An 11,928-nucleotide genomic window follows, 5' to 3' on the forward strand; every position below is an offset into this window, starting at 1 on the left:
CCTGTGAGGGAGATACAGAGGGAGTGTTGTGGGTAGAATGTGTTTGTATTTATCCCACGAGGGAACACTGCAGTCCTCGTATATGTATATATGATTCTTCCCACTGCAGATCACCTGTCAATCAAACTGTGAAATTGGCTACACAGACAGACTAAACACTTCTACTTCACTTCCTTTCTATTTATATAAAAGAAGCTGCAGAATATGCAGCAAATGACTGAAATGAAACCCCTACCGCCCACAAGCATGTGGAGCCCCTGTGTAAAAAAGCCTCTGCAGGTCTCAGTGACAGAGGCTGTTTAAGTACCACGGCAGTGAAATCAGACACTTAACCTGCAGCTGCAATATGTGCACCCCTTTTTTCTAGAGTATTCTTTCCACCCCCTGCAGGTCCTACCATCTGTATTTCCTCTGTCATCTCTCTGCACCGCAATACAGTCGACAAATGGCTGCCATACAGCCCAACTCCTCACCTCGGCACACCTGCGCTGTGTTCACTCATGGGTGGCAGAGAGAAACACAACAGGGTCTTTCTCCCCCCGTTATGTGAGTGTGAGTGTGAGAGAGAGAGAGAGAGAGAGAGATAGGAACCACCGCCACACTGCTGCTCTTATCACAACTTGCCCCGGAGACTGACAGCATGACTGATAACTCTCCCTCTCTTTCTTTTTCTCCCCCGTCTCTGTCACACACAAACACACACCTCTGTACCTCTTCTGCTCTCTCAACACCTCTCCTTTCCTTTCCTTTCCTTTCCTTTCCTTTCCTTTCCTTTCCTTTCCTTTCCTTTCCTTTCCCCTCTCCCCTCATCCCTCGATGCGTTTCAGCTGGCTATAGGTTCAAGAGGAGAAAAGTGTGTGAAAGTAGTGGTCTTTCTGAGAGGCTGAGTGATCCCGGTCGAGGCCTTCAGCTTTCTTCTCCTCATCACCGACAGACACAGCTTTAGATCTAACGGTGGGAGATAAGCTCGAGATAGCTTTGACTTGACCCTATCAGCATCTTCAGAGTGTCTGTGATTGTGTGTGTGTGTGGGAGGGGCTACTGTAGGCACATCGAGAGTGGAGGGTCAAAAAGGGAGTTTTGTGATCTGTTTTGGTATTCATGACACCTCAGCGTGTAAAAATATGAGCTTTCTGACATTTTTTAAGGACAGTAAACACATCATGAAATATTAAGAAGGATTACACACAAATGTGCACACACATACTAAAGCTACACAAAGCACAGGTTGGAGATAGGATGTATTAAAATGGCTCCTGCTGCATCTTTAATCTTGAAGCTCTTCTGTTTGTTGTATTTTTATCTTCTCACTGTTCTCCACCGCTGCTGTGACCCAGTTTCCCCTTGGGATCATTAAAAATCCAACTGATCTTTATCTAATAAGTGAATCTCTGCACGCACACACACATCCTAATAATTCCTCCAGGAACAAAGCAAGATCTGCACTTCTCACCAGGAGGCAACAGACTCCAAATATCTCCCGTCTTCTGCTATTTCTAGACTTGCTGCCACTGTCAAATTCCTGATGGGCCACCCAGGCTACGGGCATGCCCTGGCCAGGGTAATAATTACACACACACACACACACACACACACACACACACACACACACACACACACACACACACACACACACACACACACACTCACTAAACCTATTGTACTGCTTACGCAAATCTTACCTATGCTGTACTGGCTGACTGCTTGGATTGTATGGAAACATCTGGTGTCTGTCTGCTGTCTTACCACCACCACCACCACTCCTCCTTCTCCTTCTCCTTGTCCTTCTCCTCCTCCTCCTTTTCCTCTCTGTGTGTATGTGCACTTCTGTGCCTTCAACACCAGAAAACAGCTCAATCATCAAAACACTTTCAGCTGCAGTTAGAAACAGCGTTCACAGCAGACAGAGAGGAAACCTCAAAGTAAAGCTGTGCGAAAATGCTGTGTTTTTGTTTAAGGAAACACCCTCAGAAACACATGGTTTCATGATCTCGCTCTTCAGATTTGTCCAGAGTTGTTGTGAACTGAAACATAAATAATCCGATATTTTGTGGTTGCCAAGATCTGTTTGTCACCTGTTCAGGTAGGAGAGATAACAAAACACTGACTGCAGTCTGGAGTCAGGTCCAATGACTTGTCAGGACCTTGCTCACGACAGGATGATTCATGTGCAGTACACAACTCAGCCTAATGGGGGCAGGCAACTGCATAAAGCTGAGGAGGGTGAGAAATCCAGGCTCCAGGCCATCTTTAGGAACATGTAAATATCAAACTTGAAGTTAGATTATGCATACATTAAAGCTATGAAGATCAAAATGCATGAAAGGTGAACATAAGACAACTATCTTGGCTGATTATCTTATTAGTTAAATCATGGCATTTCAAAAGCATCTCAATGTTTACAAAAAGAAGAATTTATTAATCATTCAGTAAATCATGAAGAACTATTTTGATGGATGGTATTTTATCAACCAGCCGTTTCTGATTCACAGCAGCTTTCCTTGTTTCATATGAAAGATGGCTGCCCTGCTGTGGCTCCACATCACTGTTGTCTCAAAAATGTTGTTTGCCCACTTTAATTGCAAGATGCCGGCTCTATTCCCTGGTCACCTCTTGTTTATGATACAGCATCATTATCCTCAGTGTGCTGCAGGAGAAAAAAAGGGAAGAATACATCTCCTCCTCCTTTGCTTTTTTCTTTCTCTCCACCAGGATCTATTTTACTTCTGCTCTGCCTCTTTCATCTCTTTCCACTGGCCTGCTGTATGACTTTATAGTCACATCAAAGTTACCTTCGCCACCCTGTTTTCCTCCAAAACCCCCACCCCTCCTTTTAGTCTGGAGACCAGAGGAAAGAGAGGCGCACAGAGAGAGGCTTTACTGCACAAATTCCTCCGAGCAGCAACACAACACCTGACAATTACAACCAGAACACAATGACATAAAAACTTCACTGCAGATGTTAGGGCGCATGTTTTAGGCCTTATCTCTGCTACTTGACATAAAACTGTCATTGAGATCAGAAAAAAGTGAGCGACACCTACTTCCGTGTTTATTTGTGCATGTAAATTGGCATATTGAAGCATGTCTCCCCTTTTGCCTTCTTTCCTGTTTGCAGTACGAGTGTGTGTGGGACTGTGCAAGACACCGTCCACAAGGTGTTTGTAGGTGCCAACCCCACTTCATCACAGCAGGAATGAAACACTGCATTAGGAGGCAATACTAAAAAGACAAGAGGCCATTCTCCATGCCTTGTTTACTCTACGGGGCCTTTATCGCTCGGCCCCTGAAACAAAGATCAGCACTTGACAAACTGGGGAGAGAAAACACTGGAGGACAAGTGCATGCTAATGAGAGAGAGAGTGTTTCATTTTGGAGGGAGATAAAAGTGCTGCACGGCCAGGAGCTACAGTTTTGTGTCCTATAATGCAAAACAGGAGAGGAGGAGTCCTTCTTGTGTGAGGTCAGGCACTTAAGCATGCATGTGGGCTCGAACTGTGCCATACTGTACTATTACATCATCCACAGGCAATTGATTATATCAAAATTATACTGTGCCTAACTTTTCTGCATGACGTGTATTCTTCCAAGGACTAAACTGGCATTCTTAAAATATTTTTTGTTTAGTTTTAGTCTTTTTATGACATCTATCACAGAAAATATACACTATCACTGCCCTTTTTTGTTATTTATTTGAGTGCAATCTTATCATCTTTTTATTCCCATACAAAGCTTTTTCTCCTTTATGTTCCCATGACTTTCTCCTCTGTGTTTTGTCAGCAAACAAAAATGTTGAAACAAACCGTGATGGGAGGAGGAGGAGGAGGAGGACGAGACAGAAAGATGGAGTTTGACTCCAGAAAGTGTTGGACTTGAAACATTTTGTGTTTGTTTCTGAGGAAGAAATCGTGCCAATAATTCAATTAAAATGGAGAAATATGAAGGCAGAGAGAGAAAGAGCTGCATAGACAGATGGGAAGAGGAAGTTATGGATGTAAAAGAGCCACAGAGGAGGAGATTTGTGGTGCATCTGCTGCCGGGGAGAAGGATGAAGAACGAGAGAACGAAGGGCACGCAAAAGAAGAAAGGTTCCATTAATGAAAGCAGCAAGAGGCAGAGAAAGAGAGGTAGAGGAGGGCACTTAGGGAAAGATGGCTGACAATTTAAAAAAACAGGGATCTTTGAGAAAGGCGGCTGCTTTAATGTGGTTTAACCCTGATGCATTCACATTACCATGGTAATCTTATCAATACTGCGCGTGTGTGCTGGAGACAGCTAAGCACTCGGCCCCATTAGCAAAACCTAATTGACTTACAGCCTTCTGACCACAAAGGTAACATCTGTGTTAGGCATGTAAGCGAATGCCCCGTGTCACCTCACACACACAAACACACACTTTTAAGTGGCATTTGCTGCACTGTGCATCCCTTTGCCACTGATTGACCTTGATATGCACCAGTGGATGCAATATGGACTGTATCTATGTCTCCTTGAGATGAGATAGAGCAGGAAATAACGGCAGAGAGACAGACAGACCGGTTTGTGTGAAAACATTTAACCCCTTTTTAAAGATAGTTTCCACTCGTGTTTTTAGGGCTGATCCATTTCACCAAATAGGATCTGCCTCATACACGTCGCATATTTGGATTATCACCTTTAATAGTTGTTTCAACCTTTTATTAGAACATTTTAAACTGTGTTGAATAATTAGAAAAATACCCAGCGCGCACTGTGGTTTTCACTACCAGACATCATCACATGGCTTCCTTCCAGGAAGTTGGCAGCAGATAAATCAATCTGTGGCCTGAGTTCTAATCAGAAGTTATATATTTTTTTTAATATAGTTTAATTATTAGAGAGCGAGCAGATCGGCTGGTGATCGGGACAAATGTCCATTTATTGTAGAAGTAGCTTTAATAATATTTGAAAAAAATGGAATACGTCTAAGGAATACAAGTTTTTGGATAATAAACTGTTGTTTGTATGATAAATTCAGCCTTATTTTATTGTATATTTGTTGTCAACACAATTGTTTCTGACATTTTATAGATGTTTCCAATTCAGATACAGTCACTAATCCTTTAAACGCAGACTGATAATATTGCAAGACAATGACTCAAAAGCCAAATGTGTTGACAAATGTAGTGCTGCACTTATAGTTTGGTGAATTGTGAGAGATTAAAACACGAATCTTGGGTCAAAAATCACTGCATCTCAACTCAATGGCACCTTTTATGACACCCTCATTTTCTAACACTTTGAGATGTAGATGACCCCGATAACATCACGGAGGGTTATTTTCTCAGACTTCTCCCTTGTAAGTCACTATACAGCTGTATTAACAGGCTGAGTACTCCCCACTAGTCATGTGGTCTTCAAGCGTGAAATTTGTGAAGTGCCCCCTTGATTTCAGTGCACACAGGATGAGACCCAGACTAGCCAGCAGACAGACAGGCGGGAAGAGAGACGGGCACAGCAACAGCAGTGACACACAGACAAAGGCGGGGAACGAAGGAATTGTCTGACAGGTGAACAAGACGAGCCCAAGGATCCATCATTATTTAGCCATGGATATAGAATATCAAACAGAGGACAGGAGACGCCTCCGTATCAGCCTGTCATTATTGAAAATGACTAATATATTCTGAAGAGTGAAAGTCAGAGAGTGAAAGAGAGATGGATGAGATATGGAATCCGATGGAGACTGACACTCAATCTTTCTGAATAGCAATCCAATAACGTCTCCTGAGTTTCCTTATGGCTAATCAATTGTGCCGCAGCGCAGAAACAAATCACCATATCGCTGAGTCAATAACCGTCAGTCACGGAAATACCTCGGCTCAACTGTCAGTGTTTATCAGGCTTGGCCGAGTCTCAGCTCGGGCTGCGAGGACGGAAAGAAGGGTGACACCGGTATGTTTGGTATGCACTCTTGGAGCTCCCTGAGGTGGCCCCCCCGGCTGGTTGTAATTTAGATTGTGATAAGAAGGAGATATCAAGGTGTTATCAAGCATGCCCTGACCTCAGGTGAAACCGAGCACGACCAAAGTAAAGATGGATGATGAGCTGCGGCTGACAGGGCAAACACAACAAACAAGTTTATCAGGGAAGGGGAATAGGTCACGTCATGCCTTCACAACAAACACAAGATATGTCCTCCAAGGCTACACGTTGTAAAGTTCACTCAAACTTTTTCTTTCACATCACTAAGAGCCAGTTTCCCCCCCTTTTTCATCTGCTGCTGAGTCAATGGGCTTCTCTTCTCACGACACATCACAAAACATACACAGATCTCTCACAGGGCTGACGTTAAACTGGCCCGCCGCCTGATCACAGTCAGCATCTTTGGTCAAGATCAGGACAGATCAAACTTAGGGAAACGGGAGTACAAGCCGTTCTCCTTACCTCATCATGGACTCATCCAGATCCGGGGAGTGAAAGATCCTCCGAGGTAACATTATGAAGTCAACAGGCTCCAAAACTGAAGGATCAACTCTTTGAACAACCTTGACAAAGGAAAAAAAAGGAGTCCTAAATCAGTAAAAACTCAAGATTATGTCCAACGCTACCTGAGGAAGTTTGTCAAATGTGCCAATAAAGAGCTTGATGTCGGGGTAAATTTAAATATCCCTGGGTTGCTGTTTGAAAAGCCTGTGATAAGTTTAAAGCAGCTCTTCTCTGTAGTCTCATAATAAAGGGAAATAAAACAACCGCACAAACACTGAAGACTGAATGTTTTCTATTGATTGTTTACAACTTTTCTGTTAATGTTTGCTCAGTTGATAGATGCATCTCGGCTGACAAAGGCCGAAGAAGCTCACATTTATCTAGCAGGTTTTATTACACTGATAGAAAATACTTTAAAAAAAAAAAATCTCTGTTAAAGTAATAAACTGAAATACTGACGTTTAGATACAGGTTTGGGGAATGTTTTGGCCACTTCCTCTCTGCCATTACTGATCATCCTAACATGCTACCCGCCAGGCACCAAACAGCAGACGTATACAGTTAGCCTCTAAAAATGACTTAATGATCGACATTGTTGCCAAAACTTGCCAACTTAAAGGACAATGGGTTGTGTTAATTGCTTTTATTTGTTGCAGCCCTGAGGATGCAAAAAGTCAATTATGGCACATTTCAGATATTTTCACATCACATTTTAAATGATAAACCTCATGTAAACATTCATATGTTCATCAGCAAGGCTCTGTTGGCTGGCTGTTCTGTCACTGTTGCATGTTCTCCAATGAAATCAACAGCTACGTGCGAAAAGATACAATTGGTTTGGCTGTATTTAAATTCACTCATTGTCAAATGTCCCTAATTAGCAGACAGTAGGCTCACTGGGTCACAATGACGACAGTGCATTAACATTAAAAGGGTAGTCAATATAATTAAAGGCTCTCTTCTTACCTTCACAGCAGGTATCTGGTCTAGTCTGGCCCCATCATTTACTGGATTAAAAACAAAAGACAGTTCAGCTCAAAGTCCTCAGTGTTGCCTGTTCTCAAGGTCTGAGATTTTGGTGAAAAGGTTGAAAAAGTAGTTGAGCCCACCTGCACTCATCAAGGCCTAACGAGTTGGTGGAGTCGTTAGGCGTGTTAATTCTGGTGTGTTTTTGCTTTCACGAGAGGAAAATGATAGGACTTCCAAAAGAGTTTACGTAGACAGATCTTTATACTCTTTATCCTCCTCATGTCACAATTAATGTAATTTCACCAACTCTGTGGACTATAACTCTGACTCACTGATAGAGCAAGTAAGAGCAGCAGGCATCGGACCAAACCTGGCTTCGAATGAATCGACCTCATTGCAGCTTCATCGTTCTGGTTTCCTATTAATTACAGTGAGGCGAAACTGTCAAGGTTTTACCGCCATGATGATGAATGAAACATGTGACTGCTGCGTCTCTGCCAAACCAGACTTGACTCATGTCGGTTCTGACCTAGATAAGCCGACATTTGGTGATGTGTTTTAAATTTCTGTCTGAAGCGATTGACATAATATACAGGCCGGTGATGGAGGGCTGTTTCTCATGGGGATATGTTCATGTTCATCTCTGCCTCCGTCTCTTGTGTCCTTACTCAGATCATGAATATATTGCAAATGTGAAAATCCCTCACTCTTTGCTCAGTGACCTCAAATTGAAATATAATAAACACTCCAATCAGGAGTCGTCAGAAGTGAAGGTGCAAATTCCTTATTTTATTTCTTATTCCTCATTTACTTGTTTGAATGGGCAGAAAAGATGTCTTGATTTTTAAGTGGGGCTTTGGTATTAAGAAAAGCTTTACATGTGAAGCTCCTTTGTTACCAGATTAGCAGAATCCTCATCTGCATTAATACTATGTCTCCACAGCCTTTAATTATAAAACATAATTAAGAGAGCTCAACTTTCTGACTTGTCACTCTTTCTTGAAATAATTAAGAAATCCAACCTAATAGAAGGTGAATAGAGAGAGGCTTCTTCAAAATTGCTCTATTTACAAGGGATATTTCATTCTCATATTATAACATCAGTGTAGTATGAAACATCAGATGTATCTAATTATTATTATCCACTTAATGATCTCTTATTTCATGGAGTTTTAGTACGTTTTTCTATTCTGGAAGCAACCACATCTCTCCATCAAACATACTTTTGCACATTTACATAAAGCACGAGTAAAAGAATTATGTTTTTATGCTCACCATGTTTGCTGGACCCTTTCACTAATTGAAATGAATATTTAAGACAGACAATTAAAACACATTTAAAGTAGGACTAAATTTAACGAAGCTAATACATGCAGGTTCTGCCGTGCTCCTGCTACGAGTTTCTGTGTCAAATGTAGCATTTTCATCTATATTTTAGCATCTCTGGTTCAGTTTTCTGATATCACACACACACACACACACACACACACACACACACACACACACACACACACATCATTGCTAACAAAGCTCAGTAAATTCTCAGCCGAGCTCAATCTGATAAGGGAGGCACTAAAATAAACCTTCAGTGGTGCTAAATTGACATAATGGGAATCTATCCCGAGGTCAAAAGTCTAGCGAAATGATAGTATTTATTTCTTAATGAAATATCATTTAATTAGGTGGTTTCCTCAGGCAGCTCTCACTGATTGACTGACCTATTAACCAGTTTGTTGATCTTTATAGAAGACTTTACAGATGAGATGTCTGGTGGAATACTATCAGTGTGCTTTACATGCTTTTATTTCCATGGCTGCTATTTACTGGCACCACTACTCCACACTAAAATGTGCGTTGTCACAGCTCATCACCTTATTCAGCACAGGTGAATGAAACTCTCTGACAAAGGACTGCTTTCTGATAGGAAACACCTCTCGGTCGGCTCCATTGCCGCTGTTGCTCATTTCAAAACAGTCAGGGCAGCAACAATATTCAAACTCCGTTTAGTTTGAGCATTTTTTTTCTCCAACAGAGAGCTGTAAATCTGTAATTACTCCCCAACACCTTCTGCCTGAATGCTGTGATACTCCAACATCGCAGACAGACAGTTGCCAATTAGCATCCTCATTAGTGAAAACCTGCTAAAGATACACTTTAAATCCAGCGAGAGCAGTCTGATATGTGTCAGTGTTAACTTTGGATACTTTTGAGATTAATTCTGCACCAGAGTTGAGAGCCCCCCTGACGGTTTGGCTGGTTTTTTTCTTTCCGTTGGCTCGGGTGTGTGTGCACGAGGGCGGTGTGTGGTTTTATGGTGACGACGAGCCCAGTCGAGAGTCAGATGTGGCTCAGTAGCTGCTCACCCAGCGGCCATCTTTGAAGAAGATAATGTCACCCGAGTGAAGAAAGTTATTTTTAAAAATTCATTTGATTTGGAAACAGAGGAAGAAAAGTTTCAACTAATTAGTAGAATATTTTAACTTCTTTAAACATGATTAGAGGAGTCAATACTGGGCTAAATGACTTGCTAACTCTTATCTCTCTTGCGGTGTGTGTGTGTGTGTGTGTGTGTGTGTGTGTGTGTGTGTGTGTGTGAACGAGGCAGTGATAGTTTAAGGGGCGCCAATGTCTGCCTTTCCCTTTCTCTTCCTCTGCCTCTCACCTCCGTTTCTTTTGAAGACGAAACAACAATGGCACCATTAAGTGGCGGGGAGGGGGGGGGGGGGGGGTTGTCTTTGATGTGAATGGACCCTACATGGTCCTTTCAACAGCCAGAGGTGGGAGGGTGGGAGTGTGGGGTGGGCGCGTGAGCGGAGGGCAGTTAAGTATTAGATGTACTGAAGCTCATAATAACTGTGCATCTTTTTAATAACTATAGAAACAGGAAACTAAAACAATTGGAGTAAAATGATTGGAGCTGAAATGAATGAGCTCTGTTTCGACGAGTACAAGAGCCTTTCCACAGAAACACTAAATCTGACTTGAATATATGTTGTTTGTTGAGTTATATTGATGATTTGCATCACAGTGTGTGCATGAGAGGGCACCTGGAGTATAAGAGGATGAGGTGGATGATGGGAAATAAAGAACAAGACAGAGACGAGACAGGAGGAGGAAGGAAGGAAGAGACAGGAAAGAGAAGAAACCATCATACTGCAAGGAGGGCAGAAAGAAGGAGAGAGAAACTGTCATATCTTCGCTGTAATAGGGGAAAGGGAGCCTTTGCTGATTGGAGTTGCCATGGCGATGGTTGGCACCTAGTAGATGTGTGCATGATTGTATTTGTGTGTGAGGGATTTTGTAGATGCGAATGTGCTTCTGAGCATCTGGAAATGTTTGTTAGTGTGTGTGTGTGTGTGTGTGTGTGTGGGGGGGGGGGGGGGGGGGTGGAGGTTTGAATGGGGGGGGGGGGGGGGTCTTGTTGTGGGATTATCAGTGTTGTCAAAGGCAAATGAGGAAGGGGACCAGAGAGGAACAACAAAGCCTGCTAGCCCGCTCAGTGGATGGCAAACACGACCAGGAGAGAGAGAGAGTGTGTGTGTGTGTGTGTGTGTGTGTGTGTGTGTGTGTGTGTGTGTGTGTGTGTAGGTGTGTGTGTGTGTGTAGGTGTGTGTGCACATGCATGAGACAGACATACATACAGACAGAAAAAGAGAGATGTTGATCCTGTTGAGTGGGACGATGCAAAGAGGCAAAGGAACATAACATTACAGTCGTTGAGTTCGAGGAACTTTACGTGCTGTAAAATGTTGGAAAACACACAGTTCTGCACGCACACACATGCATGTGAAGGCTACTGTACAGGAAATGAATCAGAAGACACACACACACTATGGTAAACATGGAAAATGTTGTCTGTAATAATACAGTGTGAGGTGCCAATGTACCTTTTTGACAACAACACACAAACATACAACTGTACAACCATATTGGAAATATGACAGCAACACACACACACACACACACACACACACACCTCCCCCGCTGGTAATGACTGCGGCCAGACTCATTATTTTCAATCCCAGGTTGCAGGGCGGTTACCATCTAAAGGTCATGACAATAGCCGCTAAGTGTTTTCAGGGGTCACAAACTTGTTTGTCAAAACATCTAATCCAGCACCTAGCATGCCATGCTCATTATTAATAATGGCCACGGTGCTGCAGCATGTCACGCCCCGCTCGGGGGTCAATGTGCTTTCAATTTGAGCAAGTCAAACTTCAAAACTGGAGCTGGTTTGGAAGCAGGCCGGCTGCCATGCTGCTAAAAACCCACACAGCAACAGAATGATGGCTGTTGAGTTTAATGGCCATACGACGTCTTGGACTGTGCAACTGTGTCTAACAGGATTAATCTTTGCCACTGAGTGTTTTTTTTGGATTTATGGACGCGTTCTGCTTCCCACACTTCGTACAGATTCCCCTGTCAGTCAACAGCACTGTGTCTTTGGATTTTCTGGTGTCAAACTATTTTTTTTTTCAGAGTTGATGCTCACTTTACTTTCCAGCTTTGGTG

The sequence above is a fragment of the Embiotoca jacksoni genome, unplaced genomic scaffold (assembly GCF_022577435.1).
Source record: "Embiotoca jacksoni isolate LCO1_2020_lvr unplaced genomic scaffold, fEmbJac1.0.p SCAF_38, whole genome shotgun sequence".
In the NCBI taxonomy this organism is placed as follows: Eukaryota; Metazoa; Chordata; class Actinopteri; family Embiotocidae; genus Embiotoca; species Embiotoca jacksoni.